The sequence below is a fragment of the Aythya fuligula genome, chromosome 1 (assembly GCF_009819795.1).
Source record: "Aythya fuligula isolate bAytFul2 chromosome 1, bAytFul2.pri, whole genome shotgun sequence".
In the NCBI taxonomy this organism is placed as follows: Eukaryota; Metazoa; Chordata; class Aves; order Anseriformes; family Anatidae; genus Aythya; species Aythya fuligula.
Window position 1 is genome coordinate 112,904,789 of NC_045559.1, and position 27,746 is coordinate 112,932,534.

Below are 27,746 nucleotides of genomic sequence, written 5' to 3' on the forward strand. Positions count from 1 at the left end.
ATAAACAGAGATCTGCAACTTTGACTTCTCAGTCATTGTCCTGATACTGCTGCTTTGCTTTCTGAGATGAAACTGCTTTGTATTTTTTTTTCCCTGTTTTTTTTTTTTTTTTTTTTTTTAATTTTAAGGACTGTTTTCTTTGATCCTATCCCATTGTTTGTAAAAGGTGTACAGGTTAATAAGGGTTATAATTGCTTTTTGTTTAAAAAATGGAGTACATTGTCTGCCTGTGGTTAGTGTACTGAAGTGTTTCTTAGCACTTCACCCCTGCATGATCTTGGAGACGAAGTGTGTCATTCTGTCAGGAGAAAGAATTTATGATTCCAGTGGGTGAATGAAAACAATTTCAGTGTAGGTGAGGGCATATACTAGAGGACAGAGTTTACTTCCTTCTAATCTGGGAAAATTAGAATTTGTCTACTCTTCAGAACAGGAGAATTGGTCCACTTTTTAATATGCCTCTATAGCCATGAACTTTCTCATCAAGGAATGTACAAAAAGAGATGAGTGCCTTCAGGAAGGCTATGAGAATTCTATTCCTGTGTGGAGGGTGGCTATGGCACGTTTACAGAGGACCAGTGGGGATAAAATACTTTGTTCAGCAGCCTTGACAAACTGAACGAAGAAAAAAATGCTTTTTTTTTTTCCTTTTTTTTTTTCTTTTTTTCTTTTTTGATACAGATATAAGGAGCAGAGGGAGCATAGGGAAAAGAAGATGAAGGAAAGATCAACAACTTAGGGAGTACATCATGACTATTTAGCTTATTTCAGTACCTACAACAGCTCTGGTGGCCTAGGGTATAGTCTAGAGACATTTGTATTACTGGAGCTAAGAAAGAAGCTGGAGAAAACAGCTGATCAAAAACAGAGCAGAGAAGAGGTATATTTGTTTCAGAATTACTTGTAAGGCTCTTGCTGTGCTCTTATTAGCAGATAGAAATTGTAATAGTTTAATTCAAGTCACTACTGTCACGTTGAAAGTCAACCAGAAATCTGTCTTAGAAAAAAAAAATACTGATTATGTGGTAGTTAATGCTGTTAATTCATATTTACATTTGTCCCTCATAGTCTATGAGGAGAATATCACTATACTATGGTTCTTCTATGAAGACGGATGTGATGTAGGTGATAAAATTTAATAAAGGACCTGAATTTATTCCCCACTGAAATGAATAGGAAAAACTTCAGTTCAATTCAAAAGCAGAAGCTACCTTGTATGTATGACTAGGAGCAAAAATACCCAATTGAAAATATCAGAAAAACACATCTCATGTTAAAGACTCAGAAGTAACCAAACCAAAACTGAGGTGCTTTAATATTCCTGTGAATAACTATATATGCCCAGATAATCTTATGGACTTCAGTTCTGCAGAGAGACTCACACAACAAACATTTGCCATGAGAATGATTAAAATTATTAACATTTAGTTTTGTTTTGCTGAAAATGAATTAAAAGTTTCTCCAAATCATGTAGCTTCCTATTCTAGTACACATACACACAGAAAGAATGTAGATAAAATATTTGTTGAGGGAAGGAATGTAACATTTTTGAAAGGAAAATTCCAAAACCACTTTTTGGACTGGGATGCTGTACACCTACTTTCTGTGGGAGAAAGCTTTGCAAATGAAATATAAGCCTTCTAGAAATATGACACAAATTTGGAAAAGATTGCCAAGTAATCATCTGATGATAGACTATTCACATAGAAAATCAAGTTATACACTGAGAAGCAGCCAAGTTAGCAGCAAGAGACAAGGATATTCAAAGTGGAAGGAAATCTAAAATTTAAAAATGAGACTAATGAACATGATAATATTAAAAATCAAAATAGATGAGGAGGTCCCTGATGACTGTAAACAGGCAAATTATATGCCTTTCTTTTAAAATAGACAAGAAGGTGGATTTAAGAAACTACAAGCTGATTAGTGTGTCTTCAGTTCTTGAGCAAAACTGTGCAGGAAATTCTTGAAAAGATATTTCCAGACATGAAGAACAAGAACAAGATCAGGAACAGCCCTTTGAAAATCATGCTTAACCAATCTGGCAATCTTCTACAATTAAATGACTGGGTCTGTGAATGAGGTCTGTGGGCAAAGAGAGGACAAGTGGACTAGATAGGTAGACTGTACAGAGTGGTGAAGAACTGTCTGGACCTTTGAGCTTGAAGGGTGTGAGTCTAATGGTGGTGCCAGGGGTTCATACCTGCTTGGACCAATGTTGTCTAATGATTTCATCAGGGACTTTTAACATGTCTAGCCTCTGGATGACACCAAAATAGAAGGAGCAGTTAGTTCACAAGGTTGATAGGGGTGTTATTCAGAGGGATCTTGACAAGCAACAGGAATGGGCTATGAACATCAAAAAGTTCTACAAAGACAAATGCAAAGTCCTGCACCTGGGGCAGAGCTATCCATGCATCAGTGCAGGCAGGGGACCAACTCATTAGGTAGCAGCTCTGCAGAACAGTATCTGTGGGTTCTACAGACAGCAAGTGTACATGGCTCAGTGGTGTACCCTTAAATCAGTGAAAGATGAATGTATACTGAGATGCATTAGTAATAAAATATCAAGAAGAATGAGGGAAGTGATTATTCCCTACTCCTTGGCACTGGTAAGGTTTGACTAGAGACCTGCAGATGTCCATTATAACCTACTTTTTCTATATTTCTCTGAAATGATTTCATAATTCTTATATTCAATCATATTAATTAAGCTTTGTTCTGAGTGCATTAGAGATCCAATGTAAGGTTAAGATAGAGTAATTTTTACACATACATTCAACAAGAGCTTGTTCACATGAACCAAAATCCTGAAAGGTTGTAGGACATACAAGATTTGATCCTTGATTATTAGATATATTCACAGTTAGCGCAAAGGAGAAACATTTTATTTTGCAGTTACTTGTATAAATATTTTTTATTTAGGGGATGAAGCTTTTTTTTTTTTTTTTTTTAAGCTTTAGTTCTAATAGTTCTAATTTTGACCTCTGTACTAATCCTTAATACATGTTTATCTAGCTGCAACAGAACTACACTGTTCTCCTCCTCTTTGCCTCCCACGTTGGTGTGTAGGATTAAGTAGAAGTGCTAATTCTAGGTTATTGAGTATCGCTTTGATGATTACAGTTATAACCAGAGAGCACGGTTTGGGATTGAGGTTTTTTTTTTTTTTTTTTTTTTTTTTTCCTGATAGCACATCTTTGGTGAAGCTCAAGTGAATATGAGAACAACTGACAAAATCCAGTTCTTAGATTGTGAATATGCTGAGTTTTGGAATACATATTCTGGGTCCACCCTCACTCAACTTTAGGTCTCACTGAAAATAAAAGCTAGCCTGAAGCCAGAAGCCTGCTTGTTGTAGGTTAAAGTTCTTCCTCTGTGTAACGTTTAAAAAGTAAAGCCTGATTTTTGTCCCTCTTCTGCTCATAAGATTTCCTGTTGATTCAGTTGGTGGTGTTTCCTCTCACCTTTCCCAATTGCTCAGCCCAGCTCCTTAGCTTGTCTTTTTCTTGAACCATATGGTGTAGCCCTGCCTACACACTTGTTGGCTACAGCTTCTCTTGGGATTTTAGTGGGCCTACTGCTCAAGAAAATAAATTTTCATTAGGCCTGATCTAACATTTGCTTTACTTATTGGGAAAGTCATCTTCACACAGTATCTAGTCCAGCATGATTGTGAGCCATGATACCTCTTCCAAGAAGAATATGGTTTCCCTTCTCTCAGTTTCTACTTCATCATAGTGGTCTGCCTAAACAGCTGATCTAAACTATTTTTGCTTTGGTCTTAAACTTAAACTTAGACTTATTGTCATAAATCAATATGGGTCAGATCCTTCACTATTTTTTTATTTGTTAGTTTATCGAAAATTTTACTTCAGGGAAAATGGCAATAGCAAAAATCTGACTTATTTCTGATTTTTTAAGAATAATGATGATATTTCATTTGTTGGTGTGAGGAAGTATAACATGACATTTTTCGTGCCTCTGATTTTTCTATTTCAGCTGTGCACATCTACTGCTGTTTACTGACATTCTATGCAATTTGCAACAGACATCCATTTTAAAATAATCTCCTTTGAATTGTAATTTTCATATTTACTCCCAAATCTATGCTTTGGACCTAAAACAGACTGATATTTGTTCAAGGTCAAGCAAAAATACTCTGGATCCAACTTCTGGTAAACATTTGGGGTGATACACAGCCATCTTTGTTGGAAATGTGCTGTACTTACTGTATTCCCAAGGAGCTGCTAAATACCCATAGGAGTATGACGTGCTTGTACTGCAGTGAAATGTGAGAAACTGCATCTTAAAATCATCAAAAAGAAGAAGGAATTCAGAATATTCGTTAACATTTCTGAAATATATTAGTTAATCACTTTCTGTCTCCTGGCTGTACTCTTAGAATTATATAGCACAAATAAGAAAAAAGTTTAGGCTGGATTATACAAAGATTTCTGCTGACAGTTGTAAGTAATGAAGCCATCCTGAGCTATACTAAGGAAACTGTATGTCAGACCACTCTCTCCTATGTGCTAGCCTATTTAAAATAAATTTACATTTAAGGTCTGATATGAGACCCATTGAAATTAATGGAAAGACTTTAATACTCTTTGAATCAAACGCATATACAAGATCACATATTTCCCATGACTCTATTTCTGTAAAGGGTTGGCAGGATTTACTCTTCCTATACATTTTCAGCAAATTTTCCTCTGGTTTCTTTTACTTTCCTCATGATCACATCATATATCTTTTCCCTTCAACCTCTCTAAGGGCCTACCTGATTTTTCCTACCATCCACCAGCTTAATTCTCTTCTAAGATGTGAGCTGTGTGTGATTTCCCAAACCCACCAGTTTGGCTTCTGAATGCAGCTGTAATTAAAAACAAAACAACAAACCATGAGTTCTCTTCTTTGAAAACAGTTCAGCTGAGAACTTCATAATTCTGCTTTCTTTATTTTTTAAGTCTTTGACTTTATACAGTATTTTTGCTTGGCTTCTGGTTGGAGATGAATGTGTTTCATATCTGCTATTGTTACCTCTTATTTCATGAACAGAACAAAGTTATTCCCTGCAGCACACACTGCTGGAATGCAGTGAGACAATAATAGACATTTGTAGCTTATACGCAGTGGGTACTATTTCTTTTCTAGATAGCAGTTTAGAATATTTTAGTAATTATTTTTTTATATATATCCATAAGGCAAGGACACTGCGAGTGTTAATGCAGTGTATTAACTATGTTGTACTTTCTTGTGAAATGGATTTCTGAATCCTGTGATCTGTTAAGAGATTGATTTTTATGAAAATGATAAACTCATTAGTTGCAAGGAATAGAGAGATGGGAAATAACAATCAGCAATATTGAGAAGTTTGAAATAGCCTTACGTTTTCAAAGAGTGAACCCAGAACAGTGGAATGAATTGTTCTGAATGTGGGAGTGTTTATGATCCAGTTCAAGGGTTGTTTATTTTTTTCCTTTCACATTTTTGCATGTCTTTATTCCTTCTCTCTTGACATTTTCTCCCTCCCACCCCTTCCAGATTTTGACTGTCTTAAATTTGTGTGTAGCATCTCTGACTAGAGATGGAGAACTCAGTCAGACACAGAATTTGGCACTGGGATGCTGTAGAAGTTTGTGGTCACTTTCTAAATATGTAAATCCAAATGTTGAGAAAAAAAGTAATGGCAATGAATGTCTACAGAACAGTTACAAGAGATCTGTGTTCTCATGTGCACTCATAGCACTCACAAGTGCCAAACCAACAGTGATCAACTACTACCACAAAATCATACTGCAAATACCTTATATATAATTCTAGTCACTATCACTAGAATATTGCACATATTGCTGGACAATTCTGTTAATACATAGGATCCTCTATTTGCTTGCTTCTCTTTCTGATTTTATTAATAACTTCAGTATATTTCTGGAAAGTAGATTAGCATTACTTTGTTTTTAATCCTGAAAGACTTCTAATGCACTTTGCGCTTTAATGTAATTATGCCTAATAGATGGAATACAGCAGCTTCATAAAAATTGTTCATATCCCTGCCGGATACTTTGCTGAGATAAACGGGTATCTAGTTTATTTAACATGATTAACTACCTGAAGTATTAAAATTCTTATACAGCAATTTGTAACATCCAAGAATTGCAAGAGTACTGGAGAGACACTGCATTTTATGGGGCAGCCCCAGTTTGATGTTCACACCACACTGAGTAGTGTTAATGGGCTGCAACCTAATAGCCTCCTTTCTCCTCCTCCCCTGTAAAAAATAATGCTGGGTGAAGATTTGATAATCCCTAGTTCCCATTCAGTAAAGAATTAAATGAGGCATTTTATTTATCTCCCATCTAAAAAGGCTGAAGCACAAACCAATATTCTTTCCTGCATTTATACCAGAGAAAGCAAGTAGCATGCTAAGGAGAATACAGCACCATGTCTGTATTATTTTCACTGGAGCTGGCATAATTTCCATTACTTCCCTTCCAGCTCAACCTTCTTTCATCTCCACATTGACACAGAGGCCATGATTCAGAGCCCACTGCAACTGATGGCACTCCTGATGTCCTTAAACAATCACTGGTTTTAATTACTAAAAAAAGTTTCCTTCTACCCTTGCATATCTATGTTCACTCCACTCCTGCTGTTGTTTCCAGTTTTGATGGTTTAAGGCCACCTCTGAGATCAAGAAGTGCTGAGCTGCTCCACACTGCAGCTGAAGGTCATCAGAAACAATGGGAGAAAAAAACCACCAAGCTTTACTTCCATGTATTCTTGAGATAAGTCAGCCAGGAAACCAGTGATGTAGGACCATGCAAATCAAGAAATTTAGTAGGTACAATTCTGTCTGGAAGCTCTGAAAACAGGGTTTTGTCTTCCACACCTTCTGCAAAAATGGAATCCTGCATCAGTTTACTTAATTGAGATACATTCCATGAAACCTGAAGCACCAAAATCTGACATCTCTAGAGGTCTACTGAGATCTTTGATGGACTGAAGTTTCACTTTAGATTTGCCTGTCTCTTCTCACAAACTCTACAGAGAACCCAGGAAAGCTATTCTTGAAAAGCACACATTGCCTGTTGAAGATTTTTCTGTGGAAATCTAGCCCCTTGGAAATCAATGAGGAATTACCTCTTCATGTCCAGACAGATACTGAGCTGGAAGAAAGGGCGTCTTAATTACAATCACTTAAAATAAATGCTTCTTTTCAAGAATGGAAAATTGATCTGACAAGCAGATAGAAACTGCAGACTGTGTGTGTCAAGAGGAGATGGCGGGAGAAAAAGTAGGAAGGTAGGCAATGTCATTATTTTCTCATTCTTCAAATTAATACTTTGAGGCAGTTGCTCATTATTCTAATGAACCACACATCTTGAGTATGATAAATACTAAATTATGTGAGATAATTTCTCCTTTGATTTCATTGACAAACTTGCCTGTATTGACTAGATACAATGAGAGCTGTTGTTGTTGTTGTTTTGTTTTGTTTTGTTTTAAATGGAAAGCAAAAAGCAGAGGATTTCCTGCAATGCTGCAAAGTGCTCTGAGCTGGTGAGCCTAATGCAGGGATGCTTATGATAAAGCACTGCAGAACACAGTTGATTAGAGCATTGAATTAACTATGCTCTCGTGCGCTCTCTCTCTCATCATCTTGTTCTTTCTTTCAGCCTTCTATTTCACCCTTTCAATCTGCACATTATTGTTTTCTTGTCCAGAAGATTTATTTTTTTTCCTGAGAATTCAGCACAAATGTCAGCACTCTGCTTTCCTTAGAAAACAAGCCCCAGCATTCTGCTCCAGAGCGTCTCAATATGTCCTGTGCACTGGTGGCATCCTCAGGTCAGGCTCCAACAGTCTATCTAGATTAAAATGAATACAGAATAACACAGTACAGCTGTATAAACCTATGATCTTTACTGTTTATTTGACTATGAAATGCTGTGACTGGTATGACAGGAGCAATCAGAACTAGGACTTCTCTAAAGGTGCAGTTGAACTTACAGGCCTGATGCAGTGAGGTCAAAGGGTATGAAGGGAAATGAAATTCAAGGCTAAGGCTCTGTCTGCAAGGCTGTGGTAAGATGTAGGACCAAGCTTGTGCTAAAGCTCCTCTCCACACCAACAGTGTCTCTAGCTATTCTCTTTAGCCATGGGGCACACAAGGATTAGGTGTCACTGCCTTGTGACTGAATGACAAAGATCACATTTATGTTTGTAGCAATTGCCTGAAGTCTCTGAGTTAGAATGAGTCAGATACTTCCTCTGATTGGGAGACTTTTCTGAAGGCTCAGGTCTCCACATATGTTGCAAAGTCTGAAGGTTAGCTCCCTCAGTATGAACCACTTATGACGTACGTGAAAGATTTTTTTTTTTTTTTTTTTTTTTACTAATATTAAGGTAATATATACTATTGTAATAAAACAATGCCTTTTCTTATCTTATTGTCCGTTAGAGGTACGGTAATGGTAATATTCCTGTTCTTGTAGATGCTTATACTGGTAATATCATGTTGTACTTCATATGCAGATACCATTAATGGTTGACCTGAAGCTGTAACGGACAAATAGAAACAGTGAATCAATGAGTAAATCACCTTTCAGGTGATTTTTTTTTTTTTTTAATACAAAACTCTATTAACTAATACTCCAGAAAAAAAGTTCTTGTTTATGTTAGAGACTGTTCTGCAACCTCTGCCATTAACTGGAGCTTCTGCAGTCAAGACTGTATACAGACCCTCCATTTACAGAGATCTTCACTGATTTTACTGGTCATTGAATGGCCATGAGGATCCATTCACCTGCACTGCTGGTAGAAATTGCACATCATTTAAGAACTTTAATATTTTTTCCCCTGTATCAGAAGGCAGGATGTTCTGCTGGCCATATGTATAAGCTTGACAATAAAGTGCATTGTCACTAGCTAGTGAAAATGCATTTTAATGTTCCTTTAAGCTGTAAATAAGATATATTTCCTTAGTTGTGAAATTCTCTTGGCCCTGCATGATATCCTACTAGAAGTACAATGGGTGATAAGTTAAATAAGGATGGTGCTTTGAGCCTCCTTATAATTCATACTTGAAGTACAGTACCTTTGCAGATGCCATACCAAAGTATATAATGACTAAAAAATGTCAATCTCATCACATGACTTCTGAGTTTTTTCCTCCTCCAGCCTGTGCATGGACAGGACGGCTACCATTCAATTTTTCAGTATGCTGAATTGGGATGGGCTGTCCTTTTGACACACAATCTACAATACTGTCATGAGTAGTATTTAGCTGAATCTGGAAAGCTGAAATCTTTTCAGATCTGAAAACTTCCAAGTTTCATGACAGTCATCATCCTTGTACATAATTAAAAATTGTATTGTTGTATGAAAAAGCAGACTTAGTAACCTCTTATTTTCAATTCTTTAATTTCAGCTATTCATAACACAGGTAATATAACTGTATTTCAAATACCAATAGCATTCTAGTAATACATCTGACACACAGTTTAAAAAAATATACACAACCATCTTCCAGGAAATCTCTGTCAAGCAGGAATGAGATAAGAACTCTTTCCTTGGGTCTACCAGCCAGTAAATTTAGCATTCATTGTTTAGAAGGTGTTGGTTGGTTTCTGCATAATCATTATTAAATATTGATGCATTATATATTAGGAATATTGTTTTCTCAAATCAAACTGCCTCCACCACTAAAAATCATGTATCTATATAAATGTAATAAACACCATTTCTCTCTTTTAAAACTATCAGTGTTTAATTTTCCCAGTTAAAAGCAATATTTTGTAGCAAGCAGATGATAAAAACACTGATCAGAGCTCTCATACTTTTAATAACAATGAAAATAAAAAAGAAAAAAACATGAACATACATGTACTGTACAAGGCATAAACCACTACTATTGAAGACACAGCTTAATTTATCTGAATTATATGTATTCCTTTACTTCTTACTTTTGTAGAACATAAATACTTCTTACTTTTGTAGAACATAAATACATTCTTGAAAGAAAAAAAAACAAACCAAACCAAACCAAAACAAACAAACAAAAACAAACAACAAACAACAAAAACAGAAGGATATCATGACAAAACCAGTAAGCTTACTTCAACATTGTCCAGAGTTCTTGGTATTTATAGGTGAAAAAAAGAACAGCACAGGACTAACATCTATGAAATATTTGAATAAATTCATTTTGTTGGATTTTTTATGAAAATTAAATCATATTTCTCTTTCATAATTTGAATGAATATAAAACAAGTTTACAAATAGATGCTTGTGAAAAAAAATGTTTTCTGCAGTAAAATAATGCATGTTGGGAAGCTTGTATTAAATTCTGTGCAAATGCACTGGCAAAAATTCTATAAAGATTTCTGTCATTTACTAAAATGATTGAGGTTGTGGTTGTGGGATTTTCATTGATGTTCATGTATATGTATGTATATATACATATAGTTCTGTTGCTTACAAGGTAAAATCATTTTGTAATTATCTAATAAAATTATTCTGACACTGCAGGAGTATTGCCTTACATAACAAAATCAATAGCTTCAAGTATAATAAATGAACTAGTAACTGCCCTGAATATTTGTAATCTATTACTTCTTCCCATTTCCCCACAGGAAAGTAATGAGTTACAAAGCCCATACTTACAGTTTAGTCCTTAATTTCTACACTCCTAATGAGATAAGCCTGAAAATGTTGGGCCATGAAGAAATTCATGTCTCTATTTCCATAAAGGCTTAACTTGTTAGTTCACTAGTCCTGAAGTGTAGTTTGGGCAAAATGTGGATCTACAGTTCTTTACTAAAAGACTTTACTTCAACGACAATTCTTAGAGATAAATTTACTTGGGGTCCCTGCATGAGTAGAGATCCTGACTACCGCCCATGCACGGATAGGAATCACCTATATGATCGTCTCTGGACTTATTTGAAATGGATAATTTATAGCAAAGAAGGAATCTATAAGCAAGTGTGAATTGAAAATTTGATTATAGTTGAAGAATAATTCCAATTGTCTGGGAATTTAGACTCAAACCCAGTAATTCTGCATGTATCTATAGTTTACTGCCCATCAGGACCAGGCTAAGGTTAAATAAATCTTGTTTGCTTAATGAAAAAAGAACATCCTGACACAGTGAACACAAAAGTGACTAATCCATCTCTATCTTCCCTAGTGAATATTATTCATTATGCTGTTTGCTTTTCTAGAATATTTTTCCTAGTCTGAAGCAGTAATTGCATACATAACTACTAGTATGAGATATGTGTAGCAACTCTGAGCCAATAAGTCACAACTTATCAGTGTAATAAATATATATATATATATTTTTTTGTCACCAGCCTGAATCCTTCCCTCCCTCCCCCTTTGTGTATTTCTTTAAATGGTGCACCAAATGTCTGAGAGCAGTTCCTGATCAGTAGGTGATTTTCTAATTAGTTGAACATGCCTGTCTGATTGGCACAAACTTCACATATGCAATTGTACACCCCAGCAGTGGGGTATCTCCCAAAGCTAAGATTGCAGTTTCTTTAAGTGCAATTTCTCAACAAGTTTTCCTCAGGAAAACAAGTCGAGAGCATATATTTTTCACCATTTCTGCAGGGCTCATTTTATGGACGTTGTGCGTGTGAATGATCCTGCTGGGGAGCCATAACAAGCTACTGAGAACCACTAGAACAGACTCACAAGAAGTTGTTTCTCTTCATAAGAAAGCTCGAGCAAGTGCGTTTCGAGCATGCCATTTGTTAATACTTGTGCTCTCAGCTCCCGCAGATGTTTGCCTCAGGAAAGTTTAGCGGCCCTAGGTGAGGCATCCTACGGTTTCCAACACCCTGCTGGGAGCAGCATGGGGTTTTCAGGGGTGTCCCCAGCTGAGAGAGGCAACCGATTCTCCTTTGGGGATGCCTGCAGGGGTGCCCCCGCTGCCTCTCGGAGCCCCACCGGCCCCGGCCGCTGGCCATGGTGCTGAAGAGCCTCCGGCCAAGGTGCTGAACCCGCCGCTGTTCGCGGTGCTGAATCGGGAGAAGAAAATCCCCAGGGGCCGGGGAGTAGAGGGGGAGGCTGGGATAAGCAGCGATGTGGAGCTCGCCTGGAAGCAGCTTCTCCCTCCCGTGAAACCTGCCTCCCGCCGCGGCCGGAGAAAGGGGCTCCCCTTCTCCACGCCGGGCATCGGCATCCCCGCGGCTGTGTGCGGAGATCCCTTCCCAAACGCGGCCCCCTGCCACTTTAATGCTTTTACCACGAGCGGAAAGTTTGGTCTGCGATATCTCTTCTCCCCCCCGCCCCCCTCTTTGCGACGGGACTTGGAAGGAAAGGGGAGGCAGCGGCGGCGGGGGCCGGGGGAGGGGAAGGGGGGAGTTATCTCCTACTTATTTATTTATTTAGCTCTTTCCTCCCTCAGGTCGCCATGGTGATACAGAGCTCGCTCTCCCTCCGACGAAGAGGAGACGGGCAGCCCCTTCACGAACCCCCCCCGTCCCCTCTGCTCCCGCCGCTGCTTTCCCCCCGAGGAGACCCTTCCCTTCCTACCCGTCCGTCGGGGCCGGGGCCGCGCCGCCCCCTCCACACCTCTCCGGGTCCCCTCAGCCCGGCCCCGGCTGCCCTCATCGCTGCCTGGTTCAGCCCAGCGCGACCCCGGCTCCCCCCAGCGGGGCCGCCCCCCGCTGGCCTCCCAGAGGAGGAGTGAGACGGGAGCAGCCAAAACAGCCCCCCTACACCCTTCCCTTTGAAGTTTTTCCCAGACGGAGCGCCGCCGGGGAGGGTCGACTGGGAGGAACGGGGCTCCCCCGGACGCCCGTCTCAACGCTGTCGGCGGGTGCCGGCTGCCGAGACCCGGAGCGTGGGGAACCCCGCGCAGCCCCGGCCGGGTCCGCGGCGGCACCGCTCTGCCCGAGGGCGCGGGGCTCCTCCTCGAGAGGCTCCCGCGACGGCAGCTGGAAACGGGGCCACTGGGGCCGGCAGCCAGCCCCCCGTCGCCCTCCACGCCGTGTTCCCTGTCTGCTCCCCACCCGCCAGCTCGCCGTCTGCCCAGCGGGGAGCGGCTGAGACCGCTCGCCCCCCGGTTACATAAGTAACGCGCCCCGCATCCCCCCGCACCGCCGCCGTGGCTGCCGGGGGGCTCGGGGAAGGGCGTTCCTTGGGGGGTGCGTGTGGGGGGCTGGAGGAACGCGTCGGACACGAGCCGCAGGGCACCGAAACGCCACCCCCGAGCCCTCACGTCCTCCGAGTCCCTTCGGGGAACCCTGCCCGCCTTACCTGGTGGCGGCACGCTGCTCTCACTCCATGCTGGCTCCCCGCGGGACGGGGCAGGGCGCTGCTGCCCGGCTCTGCACCGGGGTCCGGCTCCCGGCCGCTTCGAGCGTGTGCGTGTGTGCGAGCGCCGCCGGCTGTCACACGGCCCCCAGGCTGCTTTTGGGGTCCTCCATTCCCCGCGCCGCTCGCCCACCTCCCGCGCCGCACCCACGGGCACCCGCCGGCTCCCGGCTCGGCTCGGCTCGGCTCGGCTCTGCTTGGCTCGGCTCGGCTCCGCTCGGCTCCGCTGGCCGCGGGAGCGGGGGGCCACCGGACGGCCGCGGCGGCGCCCCCGTGTCCGCCTGGCGTGGGGACGGGGGAGGCAACGATGCGCGGAGCGCGGCGGGAGGGATGGAGGGAAGAAGGGAGGGAGGGAGGGAGGGAAAAAAAGAAGGGAGGGGAGGCGGGGGAAGCGCGGCCCCGCCGAGGAAGCCGCGGGAGGGCCCAGGGGCTGCGGCCGGCGCCGGGGGGCTGCGCTAGCCCGGCCGGCTCGGCGGCGGCGGCGGCGGCGGCGGGGCTGAGCGCGGCTGCAGGCAGCGCCACCTGCGGGCGGCGGGGGGCGGCGGGGGGCGGCGGGGGGCGGCGGGGGCGGCGCGCTTCTTCCGCGGGGGCGGCCCTGCCCGCAGCCTGCGCCGCCCTCCCGCGGAGTGTGGGGTCTGTTCCGGGCGCCTGTCGCCCTGCTGGGTGCTCCGAGGTCCAGGTGGAGGCGTGGGACCGTCCCGCTCTGTCCCCAGGTGCGTCCTCCCCAGTGAGGCGTCCGGAGGAAGCGAGAGTGCGGCCAGGTGAGCAGTGGAGAGCAGGAGGCACGGGGTTGTGTCCCGCAGCGCTTCTACGGTGCTTGAGGGCTGGTCTCACGCTGCAAGCAAGCCTCCACTTCTTTTACGACACTCAATAGAATCTTCCACCACCCTTCTCGAGGATTAGCCCGTTGGTATCTCTGCCACTACTGTCCCACTCAGGTTTGGTTGAAACTGGCCACCAGATTCCACAATCCCAGGAAGGAATGGTGGCTGCCAGACAAACAGGCAGGTGCACATGTTCAGACACAGACAGCCAATTTACTTAAGCCTTCTTCTCTTACAAAACCTAGCTAAAAAGGTAGGACCAAGAAGATATTTGCCAGACATCATCCTGACCATTTTCCTTGTAGGATGTATCCTTTCGAGGTTGCTTCACCTTGCCTTTTATCTTTCTTTACTATACTTTGTTAAATTACCCATATTCCAAGCTATGCAGTGGGTAGCAGAATGGGGTTGTGGCTCTTTAGGTAACAAATAACAAGTCTGCGCTTCCACTTCAACCCTGCCCACGGTGGGGGGTGGAGGGTGGGTGCAACACAACAGTCTTTAAGGTCACTTCCAACCCAAGCTGTTCTATGAGTTTATGTTCTAAGTCAAATCAGTTTCTCTGTATTTTTTTCTGAGATTAGCTGCAAGCACAACCATCAGCTCCACAGCTCGTCTGTGTTCTGTGACCACAGATCACCAGTGATCTTATCTTTTATTCCTTCTGAGACAAAAGTAGTATTTTAAACCAGCACCACTTTAGCTTGTGAAATCTCCTTATTTGCATTTCCTTTCTCACCTCACCCTTCCTCTTCACACCTTCCTACATTTCCTAGTGTACTTTCTGGGAGCTTTTTTTTTTTTTTCTTCTTTATAATCTCATCCAAGTCCATGCATTTTTGTTGTGGATGTATTATACCATGCTAATCTAAAAAATGGCTTTGTTCTGGTTTCTTTAGCTTTTGCCATAAAAAGGAACCTCACTGAAAAGAGCAACAGAAGACCTCTTCTTTCTTGGAGGTTTGCATGACTATTAATTTCTTCTTGCAAATTACTGTGTTCTTTAAAATCTCTTCCATTAGGCTAGGAGCACATCTACTGTAATGGTATCTGCCCTTTGAGCTGAAGTTGCTTATCTAGAGCCTGCTCCACCTGTTTCTAATTTTTCATGTTTTCATTTGCCAACACAGTAGGAAAAGTGAGTATATTGAAAGTGGAGGAAGGGCATCTGTGTGACAAGGATATGTATGAGCTTATCCTTCTTGACTTCATGATCCTAACACCACGTGGCATGTGATAGGTGCTTTTATGTTTACTAATTGTTAAGTATTTCAAGAGGTACAGCATATGGATGGTTACATTGAACCAGGAACCATAATAGAATCATTAAATCTAACAAACTCTTGTGCATTCGAAATGACACTTTTTTTTTCTCTTGGGGCTCAAAAATTAAAATGGCTCTTGAACAGGTGCACAAATAATAATTTTATACTTAACCTACTGTCCACCTTCCATCTATTTGTCTCAGTTGCAGTTTTCTCAAAGTCAGCTCCATGAATCTCACTGCAGAACCTCTGAGAGTCTATTAATATTTATGCTCGTACACACAGAAAAGATGCCTACTACTTCGTCAAGTCCCAGGCAAATGCCTGACCTGTATGTTGCTGAGATTTCTTTTCCCCTTGTATTTCATTTAAATGCCAATTCAGTGGTTGAACTGACAGTCTCTAAATCTGTATTGCTTTTTCAAGGTGATTTCAGTTAATGGGGTTTGACTCAGAGATCCCTCCCTCTCCCCTTTGGAAAAGATAGTCCCAGAAACAACCAGACTTCACCAGACCTGTGCTTTGCCTGAGGGAGCAGTTTATGTCAGGAGAAGAAGTTTATATCAGCTCGAGGTTTATGGAATTGCTTTTGGAACTAAGAGTATGTTCTTTTAACAGTAGGAAAAACAGGGACATAGTTTGATAAGCATAGGAGGTGGAGAGAATTGGTACATTCTACTTTAGATGCCTAACCCTAGGGATTACATAAAGAATTAGCTCTTAGGCCACCGGAGAAAGAGAGGAGCCCCCAGAGGGCTTTTCAGAGCACCTAAACCAAATTGGATCATGGATTGCCTTTTGGGAGGTACACTACCTCACTAACAGTTAATTGCATGGAGATTGTGTGGAGATTGTGTGCAGAGAGATTATATGGAGACTATCTGCCTAATCTAGAATCTGACACATAATTATTCCCTTCCAGATTTCGTTTTGCCAATGCAATTTTACACTTGGTGAAGCCACTTGCCAGCACCTCCTTATGAGTGATTTTGATGTATGCTTGCCAACTGGAGATACTTGTATTTCAGTGAAGTTACAGCTCCTGGTACAAAATGAGAAAGCACGTGTTATTCCCATGACCTGATCCTGCAAACTCGTGACAATAACTTCATGTTAGCATTATCTAATTCACATGCATAAGCGTAGGCAATGCTATCAACTTGCTACCTGCATGACAGTTTCCAATGCACTGAATCACCTATGCCAGTCCTGCATGTGTGGGGTTTGCTTGCTGTGTGCATCCTACAAATGCAGTCCCATGCATGACAAACAACATGACATCTTTGAAGTCTGTTGAAACTGAGCCAGAGCTCTTGTTTCTTCCCTCATGGGTTCTGAAATGTCTACTTTTCTTGGTATATGTTCCTCCTTTTCTTTGGAAGGGGTGAGCAGATGAATCTGAAATGTGTCTGCAGAAGAATTTTGGCCACAGAATAGTGTTTTATCCAAGAATTCTGAGTTCTAACTATTTTAAAAAGTTAATAGTTTTATTTTGTCTCATTAAAGGATTGTTGTTTAACTGTAAGACAAATTTTGTCCAAAGTTCTCAAAATTATGGTGCTTAACCTGTAGATAACAAAATTACTCCGGAATGCATCAGAAAGCATCTGGTTTTGTGTCTAAGATGTACCCTTTGACAGTATTATGGCTAGATGGTTGTGAACCAAGGCTTTTAGACACTGCTGCAAAGCAAAAAGCACGTACAGATCAGGCCTGAGGGAGTTCTGATGTACAAAGGGAACAAATCATCTGGCATATCTGGAGAAGTCTCCTTGAACAGAGCTTCCTTTGCTCCTCCTCTCATTTTTACACTTTATCTCACTGGCCTAGAAAGTGTAAGTCTAGATATTGCTTCAGACCATATGGTGACACTGAGAGCTTTTTTGCACAGCAATAAGAAAAACGATGGTTATAAAATGTCTGCTTAAAGATCAGTTAAAACAGTTTTGGTTCACACAACCTGATAATATTGACAAAGGGTCAAAATTTGCTAATCTAGCAGTAGTTTAGAATGCTCAGTAGGTTTTATGGCTTGTTGAAGTTGGGAAAATCTTGCAGAGCAAGCCATTGGAAACTGTAGGGGAGATAAGGAGAGACAAGTGGGTGGAAGCTGTCTGATTTTGTTTTCTGGCAGGAAGAATACCAGAGGGAATTCTCTTTCCCAGCCTACCACCCCCATTTTTTCCTTATTTACACATCAATGCATGATTTTTTGGTGTCTAACATTTCCATAATGCAATCTGGTAAACCTAGCACAGCTGTTTTGAAAACCTGTCTGATATTTAAGATTGCTTTACTGTGCACAAGCTTCTATTTCACTCACTAGCATTCCTGTTTCTGGATGTCAAGATAGGGAATGGTTATAAATACGGAGGTAGGTTTCACAGTGGCCAAGATTTATTACAGAGAGGTTTGCAATAACCTTATCCCCTTTGCCCTTTATCTATCTTTTGTATTCTGCAGGGCAAAGTTTATCGTTACTGATATATTTGGATCATACCTGACACAACAGAGCAAATTTCCTATTGTAATCAAGTATGTTTTTAACAGGGTAACAAAACAAAACAAATAAGCAAACTTAAAGCTCATCATAGAACGTTATAAAAACTGCTTAAATAAAGCTGTTTGGTAACCACCACAGTGATGCAATGTCAAGCCTGGACTTTCAGTGCATGCAGAAGAAAAATCTCAGCATGTTTTCCACAATATCCTACTTGATGTGCAAGCTGTCTTTCCCAATATGTAGCTTCATGAGGGGAGAACAAATATCTTTGTTAGTATTTTTCTTTCTTTCTTCTTAAGTTCTAGTATACATATGAATCATATGAAACAATGATTTTTTATTTTATCATGCCAATTTAATTAATGAAAACTTGTTTTATTTTAAATCCCTTTTATTCCTTTTATGTGGAATTATTTCTTTTAAATCACAGCTGACTCCTTTCATCTCTCTCTCTCTGTCTGCCTGGGATTTCTTAATCAATTATGAAAATTGTGAATTTTAATTTTCAAGAGGTAAATTTTTCTTATGGTGGTCAGGGTAAATATGGCATTTGTGGTCTTCCTTATATACGTTATAGAGCAGTCCAGGACTGTTTCTCAGTCATTGCATCTAGCCTTTACTTTCAGTTACTGCTTACCTTGTATACTCTAGCCTCCTGTTTACTGATATATGGATTATAAAAAATCATCTGTGTTAACCTGTTTTGGCTTTGGATTGAAGACCCAGAAACAAGGTGCAAGGTCATTGGATCCTTCCTATGGCATCCCTTTCTTTCAGTGACTGCAGTTTACTGTAAAATCATTCTGGTGTTTTATTTATTTATTTAATTCTTGCTACAATTCCTCAAACATTACTCACTCCTCTGATAGTTAGAAATCCACCTTTGCATTGCATTTTAAAATTTTACACATCTAGTTGAAATATTTTTGTTCTGGTAGTGACTTGTCCAATAGATTTAAGGCCACGTTTACATCTCTTCCTCCCTTCCCTTCATCTGATCCAATATATTTATAACAAATAACTGAATCCATTCTTAGTCTTTATTTCCATAAAGTAAACTAGATGAGTTCTTGCAATCTTTTCCTTATACTTCAAGCTCTCCATTCTCCTGATCAGCTTGCTGGTCCTGCTCTGTACAATATCAGTTTAAATTCATCTTACTTGTGCAGGAGGAACGAGAATTGTGACAGTATTACTGAAAAGGGCTCATCAGTGTCATGCACAACAGAAACAGTATTTCCCTCACTCTAGAGGAAATGTCCTAGCTGATATGATGTACGATCACATTTACTTCTTTATGGTTATATTGCACTGGTGGCTCTGTTAGCCTCTGACTGAGGAGGATACAGCCAATTCTCTCTCTTTTCTTGTCAGTCCAATCATGTCTATACCTGACAGCAGAAATTTCTCCTTAAAGCATGACTTTTCACTTTGTGCTGTTAAATCTCATTCCATACCTATTACTTTAGTCTTCAAGGTCATGCAAGTCACTATGATATTCCCAGTTTTTCTGTCTTACAGACAATAGTGCCTCAATTTGCAACATCAACATATTTCACTGGTACTTTCCCACCTTGCAATATAAATCAGTTTGGGATATCTGCTCTTCTGTCTTCTTACTAAATTACTGGTTTTCTGAATAGGAGAAAGGAATTAACTGACTTTAAAAGTCAAAATTGCTATTGGCTCTGATTTTGCAGTTGTTTGATGGCAAGGCTCAGTGACTGACGTTGCTCTGCTGTGGGCCTCTTCATAGGTGCAAGAATTCTCTTTTATGAACCCAAACAGCAAATTGGTGCTAGAGAGAAATAGATTCCATATTGCAGGAAAAAAATGGCTGATGGTAAAAGAAGGTCTGTTTTTGACTGTAGGTAAGAAACAAGGCTCAGTACCTTGCCACTGCAAATTGAAAGCTTGTTTATTGCTTGGGGTAAATTCTGCCAGTGTTGTGAAGGGTATTGAAACTGAAAGGGCAAAAAAGGCTTAGTGAAATGTGATCAGTTATAAAAGCAAAGAGCAAAATATATTTCTCCTAAGTGATTATTATAAACCACCCAATTAAGTAAACAAAGAAGTAGTTGAAATACCACCACTGACAAACATCAGATAATAAAATTAATTATAAACAGCAGCCAAAATGCAGCAAGTATGAACTAATCAAAATACTTAATTAGACTTTAAAGTATCTACTTTTCTCCCTACTACTATTTATTATGATTTTGTCTGGGGGTTGGTAAGGCTCCAAAGTGTATAATAACTAGTTTAAAAGCCTTATGCTCCTACAAAATAATGTTTTGAAACATGGTACAGTTCAGAATGACACAGCAAGCTAAGCAAGAAACCCCTTGCCCTAAATGGTTGGATTTGAAAGATGATATTGCCTCTAGTTGTTCTCTTGTTGTGTTAAAAGGGTTTGAGATACTCACCTATCCCTTCATTTTTGGTCATACTGGAGTTATTTCTGCCATCACAGTTATCTCTTCCAAAGAACACAGGTAAATGGAGACTGAGTTTAAAAGTGTAAAAGTTCTGTATCAATAAAAACAAATCTGTGGATAGGAAACAAACTGAAGATGGCAATGTTAATTTAGAAAAAAAAAAAAAAAGGTCTCAGAAATCACTATGAATATATTGGTGCAATTTGAGGTTAATAAAAAAAAAAAAAAAAAAAAAAAAGGATATATTTTTACTTTGGATTTAGGGATATAAGAAACAGCTATCCTAAGGTTTTTGCCATAATTTCAAGGTAAAACATGGTAATTAGTTAAAGTACTACAGACTGTTCATATCAATCACAAATGCCCTGACACAAAAATAATATACTCAAGAGGACATGCTGAGGGGTTTTGAAGGAAGACGGATTCCATCCACCTGTTGTTTACCAATGAATCTCAAAGAGGCTATACCCTGGAGTAAAAGAGCACACATCCCTCTTTAAGAGTGGTATTTCATAAGCACAGGCATTGAGTTTGGTGAAATGAACAGAAGCATAATGTCTGGCTACAGAAGCCTACTGGTGCTAAATGATTTTTAATTAAAATATATGGCCTCTCTAAAGCAAGAACACAAATATGAATGAATTCATTTAAATTTAAAAATCTGGAAAAATGGACTTATGTGAGAGGCATTTGTTATTTCATATCAGCCATAAACTGTTACTGCATTGCTCAGTGCTAGCAATTCTAAGCCTGAACACTTTAATTATAACCTGATACCCTTCTTCCTACAACTTAATTACATTTTGGTTTTTGTTCCTTGTAAATTCTGAACTAAGTGAAATAGACATTGAAGAGAGGAATTGGATTAACCTCTAAGATTTTTTGGTCCAAGTCTATGATAACAGAGACACACCAGCTGTGGTGTTGGTGTAGCATCTCTCTCTTAACTCAAAAGAAACTAAATGTAATGGAAAAACACATAGTGCTACTGCTGCTTCTTTCATAGGATGATTCACAGTGTGTGGATAATGCATTAGAATAGGAAAAAGCAATTGTTTATTTGTCCCTTACAAAATCCAGCTAAAAGAACTTCTCCCAAAATGAAAAACTGCTGAAAATTTAGAGGTGAACATGTTACTCATGGTAATGGGCCAGATTGTGAGATCCTTCCCTTCTTCAGCTCTCTCACATAGTGTAAAGTGGTATCAAAACTTTTGGGTGTGCTCCTGGGATTCCTTGCCTGACACATATCCTGAGAATTTTGTCCTAAATATGGCCAGAAGGACACACACTCTCATCTTCACATCACCTTATGGCCTGGGATAAGATGGTGTGCAGAAACAAGTTTGATGTGTGTTGTCTAACCAAGGAATGAATTAGTGCTTATTTTGTGTGTGTGTGTTTGAGAAAAACAAACAAACAAGCAAACAACAACAAAGCACTAAAGTTGCTGCTATGCCTTCTGCCATCTTATAAGATATTTTTAACACTGGTTTTGCACTGGTATCTTTGGCCATTTTGGATTAATAATAATCTAAAATTGAAGAGCAAAATGAAAGGCTCTTTCTGTGATCTGCAGAGAAGTAGACCCATACTGTTCTTCATGTCATAGACATATCCTATTGTGACAGAAGATATTTTTATTTATTTTTATTTTTATTTTTATTTTTATTTTTATTTTTATTTTTATTTTTATTTTTATTTTTATTTTTTATTTGTTCCCAGCAGGGTGGTGTTCCTCTATGAAGAGTGGATGAGGAGGAACCCTACAAGGGAGAGGTTTGCTCCTTCTTAAGGGAAGCTGTAATGCCTTTTCAGTGGAGCAGATCTCTGAGTATGGGAAGCAAAAGAGGCAGGAAAAAAATCCCATTATAGGCAGGAAAAATATCCCATTATGGTGCTCATGACTTGCTGTTCAAGGACAGCTTGAGAAAATGCTGGGAGGATTGAGGACCACAAATGCTGTGGGCACCCAGATGCAGCAGGAAAAAATGGTGCAGGATGGTCTGGATCTTTGACTTGGTTGACTTCTAGAAACCAGAAGAACAGAGTATAAGAGTGATGACTAAGTGGTTTTTATTTTTGTGTCTTCCCTTGTCATGTAACAGCTTTCTCCAAGTAAAACTTCATCATTGTAGTTTGTGTTTAACTAATTCCCTGCCTTTTGAGGTTTTAAAACTCTCAGCCTTTTTGTGGAGACACATCTACCTGGCCAGCTCAGGCTACATTTACAGTAACAGTGAGATAAATTATCCCCTGCTGATACTTCCCTCTCTGGAAGCTCTCATGGGTGCTCATACAACCAGTGTGGATTAGATAACTGTGCTGGAATGAACTCATGTGAATCCTATCCTGAATAGGATTCACTGAACTCTGAAGACTGAAACATGACTGAGTGGCATTGCTTCTTGAGAAGCAAGAGAAGGACTCAGAGGGCAAACTTAGAAAAAAGGTTGCACTTCCATTCAGTCAAAAGGACATCACCAGGGAGTTGTGTGAGAGCAGAAGTGTGGCTACATGAGAAAAACTGAGAAAAGTTAGTGAAGAAACAGCACACAGCTAGGAAAAATCTTGAGGCAAAGCACAATAGACTTCTGGTCAGGACGAGATAAACTTATGGCAGGTATGCATGTTCTAAAGCAACCTTATACCTATTCAGACATAAATGACAAAGAGGAAGGTGAAGGTCTAAATTCAAATCTTGGATTGAAAAAGAGCTATCAGTTCTCTTTAAATAATTTGTACCCAGATACAACTTAATGTGAAACCTAGCAGATGTTAAGAAAAATGGTATTCTGGTTACCTGGAGCAGATTTCCAGTGGAGTTACTTGTATTTCCATGTGTGCCAAAGAATCTGTAGTCATTAACGTCACTGGAGAATCTGCCTTTGCCAGAAAGTGCTCAGGCGAAAAGAAACAGGCAGCTGAAATTCATAAAATTTATGTATCTAGTTCCATGGAGATCTCAGAATAAGCAAATGGATGTGTTAGGAAAAATTATGTTGCAGAATGTATATCCTTACTTCTGCTTGAAAACAACAAAACATTTCTTACATCTTGCCTCTAGGAAAGACAAGTATTGCAGATACATAATAAAAGAAATACACTATTAGAAACAATGCATTCACAGCCAATTTGCTTTTGTACAGTATCTGTAGTCTAAACTTACTAGCCAGTGAGGTGAGATTTATTTCCAACTGAGAAGGCCACTTAAAGCATGGTAATTAATGTGGTTTAATAAAACACAGAATAATGCACTCCTACTTTCATTTTCCCAAATGGATATTAATCTCAGAAAACAAACAAACAAAAAAAAACCCACAAAACATGTAATTGCTTAAGTGTGCTCTATTGCAAATAAGTTATATCTAAACCAAAACACATATTGGGTTTAAGAGATTTTTATTTGGCTTGTGCATGCAGTTTCAATGGAAGTGAGAATCTTAGGAATATTTCCATAAGCTTTGATGAGGCCGTGGGCAGTCTTTGTCGCAGTCTCTGCATGTCAGTTAATAAGTAATCCTGACTCTTTGTGAAAACGCACCCCCCACCTATTGAATGAGGACTTGGTTTTATTAATGCCAATAGTAATTTTGCCTTTGCTTTCCATAGTGTTAGGAGTTCCCCCAGGAGGTTTTTAGCCTTCAGTCCTTTCCACTCCTAAGTGGTGATAAGGACTTATAATTTAATTTCTGTCAAAGTAATAATGTCTGAGATATGGAAAAGCTACGCTTTCCCCTAGCACAATTTTTATTACACAACAGGCTCATAAACAGAAGCCTAAATAACCACAGACTCAAAGGCTCCCCAAACTCAGGAGGTCTGTGCACATCTCCTGAAGGGTGTGCAGTCTGTGCCATTGAAGCTGATCCTTGCAGGGCAGATTCCTGGAGGTGTACCGCCAGCATGTGAGGAGCGGCGGGCAGGCAGCCGGGCAGGCAGCCAGACAAGCAGCCGGCCACCCACACATCTCTGCAGCACGCCTGCCGTACGACGTATGCTTTCAGCAATCCACTCAGATGCTTTTAACTTTTAGCTTTCTGCTTCGATTTTGATTCATTGACTTTCTGCAGATGGCAAAGGAAGTCTAGGTGAGTGCAGGCTGGATGTTTTTAGGTACAAAGAAATTCCTTATCTTGAGGGCTTTTGCAGGAAATGGTTGGGTTTGTAGGGCCAGAGATGCAACCTCGTGTGGAAACAGTCACCTGGGCAGGGGCACAGTCACAGGCTGGCTGACAGGCAGCAGGGACTGGGTAAGGGATGAATCCCTGCTGTTTTATCTAGGCCATCCACAGAGCTGACCTGGTTCTGCAAGTAAATCAATGTTACAACACAACAAAAAAACAGGCAGAGGACTGACACAAACTCCTTGTAATGGAGAGGACATGGCAGTTTTGATGAGTCTTATAATTTTAATTCTGGCATGAACTGAGTTAAAACAAACAGCAAAAAAGTGGGTATGGAAATATTGCAGCATCAGTAGTAGGCAGTGTGAAATTGCCCTCTTACTGTAAAATGTAAACAGTAGACATCCAAGTTTGCCACTTCTATTTTGTATTGCACAGCAAGGAGAAGGAAGTTTTTTTTTTTTGTTTGTTTGTTTTTTGTGTGTTTTTTTTTTTTTTTTGTTTTGTTTTTTTGTTTTTTTAATTGAGTCCTTCTCCAGGACTTAATGTAAGGTAATACATAATATATAATGCTAGCAGGGGGAAAAATAGCTGAAGAGAATAAGAAATAAGCTGGAGATATTTTTACTTCTAACTCACTGGTTCAAATCCCATCCGTGTTGGTAGTGATCAAAAGTCGCTACCATCTGTTGTTTGGCGGCCTTTTTGAGTGAGCTGTATAGCTGTGGTCCCGTGGACAGGTGTTTACATGATGACACCATTGCTACGCTTGGCAGTTGCTGGCAACCTTGCTGGTAGCCTCTGGATAGGAGCCAAAGGCTGCAAGGAACGTAGACAGGAAATATCTTCTCGTTTCCCTGTGCAGTATCTAATTAGATTTGTGAAGCCACGTGTAGGCTGTTTTCAGTGCTATGACCCATGTGGGGAAGCTCCTGTTGTACGTAGCTTCATCTGCTTGTTTCTAGTGCAGACTTCTGTTCTCCCACCCAGGAAGAAACACAGTGGAAAGGGCTTTGCTTCTGGGTGTTCATGGGCCTATTTCTCAGGCACTTATTCCTGTAAAAGTCCAGTCAGAACTCCTTGAGTGGCAACTGGAAACTGCCAGGGTAGCTGCTGGCTGTTTATTATTATTATTATTATTATTATTATTATTATTATTATTATTATTATTATTATTATTTTATTTTATTTTATTTTATTTTATTTTTTCCTTTGGTAATATCTTCTTGCTGCTTTTCTCTCTAACTTCTCTGCCTATGTTGCCTGTTCTCTCTTGGATGTTAGTCAGCTTTGTTCTGCTTCCCAGCATTCTGACTTTTCTGTGAGGTCAAAATAAATGTCTAAAAAGAAAAAAAAAAGAAAAAAGAAAGAAAGAAATAGGATAGCTATAAATTCGCAGTCCTTTGGTAGCCCTGCCAAGTAGTGGGCAGTAGCCTGGGGCATTCTAGGCTTCTCTAGAATTCTGCAGTTTAAGCTGCCAGTATTCTGGTGGATTCTTCCTGATCTGCCAGGTCTAAATTACATTGGGTCTACTGCAACTCCAACACTGAAAAGCAAATATTTCATTTTCAAGCAAAGTAAGCTCTACAATTATTGTGGCTTCTGGGCTCCCTTCTATCCATCAAAATATTTACAAAATTCTGCATGGAGTGAAATGCACTACACTGAGCTCGACTCTCAGGATTTCTGGTTAAATAGCAGAAGTACGACTTCTGTTATATAAGAGTATAAAGGCCCTTTCACTTGAAATGCTCTTTTAATCCACGCTGTTTTTTTAAAGGAATAAAATTTCCATCTTGCTGCGTGGGATCAAATAGAAAGCCAGTTGGTGCTAATAGAAAGAGTCTCATTAACTTAATAAGTTTGGATCAAGTCCTTTGAGATTACTGATGTTTTCAAGAGGCAATTTTGCACTCTTCTGCTTAAACAGCATGTCTTGTGTCTGCCCATGTTGCTTTACTCACTCATAAGATTTTTTGAGATGATATTTGTTCTGTGTAAAAACTTTGGCTGAAAACAGATGTATTTGTACATAGTAGATGTTACAGTTTAGATGTCTCCTGTCACCACCATTCTGTGGGTGGGCTAATAGACTGCAACAATCATTCTCTTGTGCACCACAGTCTTTTTACTGAGTCCTTGATGTGCATCTTGGGTCTGTGGCACAGCTTGGGAGACTCCGCTGGCCCAGCTCATAGTCTAGAACAGGGGCACAGGCATATCAGAAAGACTGTTTTTTTCATAACAACATTTTAAAATGGATGAAAACATCTGTTGTAGTTAGCTTTCGACAAAAGCAAATTATTTTCTGTTTGCAGTAGACAGTTTTCATGAAATTTTATTTAACCAAACCCCATGTTTCCTGCAGAAAAACAGTATTGACTGAAACACTGTCAGCCAGCCTTAGTTTACCTCCAGCTGACTAGGAAATCTCCCTTGGTTTGTGGACAGGCCAACTGTACAATTTGCATCAAATTTTAATTGGGCCTAATGACTTTGCAAAAGGTTCTGTGCTTGCATAGGAAACGCTTTTGCTGAGAGGCCACTCTGCAGTCCTGACTCTGCAGGGAGATAGGTGTAAATTGGCTGGATTATAAATCTCCAGACTTGACCTCAGTGATCCACTGACTGAAGGTTAATAGCTGATACTAATTAGGGAGTGTTTGGCTATAATTGCATGAAATGCTCTATGGTGTCATTTATATCACATAAGCCAATTCTGTTTGCACTCAGTGGGGAAAAAAAAAAGATTATCAATTTAGGGAGTGTTTTCTTCAGCCCACATTTATTGATAGATACATATTGACTCTCCTAATTATTTGGGATACAAAACTGTGTCATCTGTTACAAGATACTCTCTCACCTGTCTGAGCAGATCAGCAGGACATTGCAGTTCTTAGCTTTCTCTCTTTTTCTTTTTTTCTCTCAACTGTCAGAATTTCCCCTCACTCCCTACACGATCATCTCTTTATGGCTTATATTGATTGACTTTACTGGTTGCCTCTTTGAAAAAGTGTTTCTTCTGTGGGGTTGAGAGGAGTTAAATATTAAGGATTTATGACATTGCTCATTTTCTTATCTGTTTCTCAGAAGATTTATGTAGTATTTTATCATCTCTGAAGTGGTCTCTTGCTTGTTGATGGGGGAGGTTTCTCAGGCCACTGGGTCTTGACTGTCCATAAGATTTTTTCCCTCTTACCTAACAGTCATGTTGCACTCTGCAGTAAAATGGGTTCAGAAGTTCACCCATACTT

The 27,746-nt window shown here is 40.3% G+C and overlaps 1 protein-coding gene across 1 annotated transcript in view; it reads right to left on the bottom strand.

The window, feature by feature from the left end:
* KCNJ6 (potassium inwardly rectifying channel subfamily J member 6) overlaps positions 1 to 13,303 on the bottom strand; it is a 161,946-nt gene extending 148,643 nt beyond the window's left edge. The window contains exon 1 of the mRNA XM_032186099.1: positions 13,279 to 13,303. The gene's annotated coding sequence lies outside the window, so the exon portion shown is untranslated. The remainder of the gene's footprint in view (positions 1 to 13,278) is intronic.
* Positions 13,304 to 27,746: the final 14,443 nt, after the last annotated feature.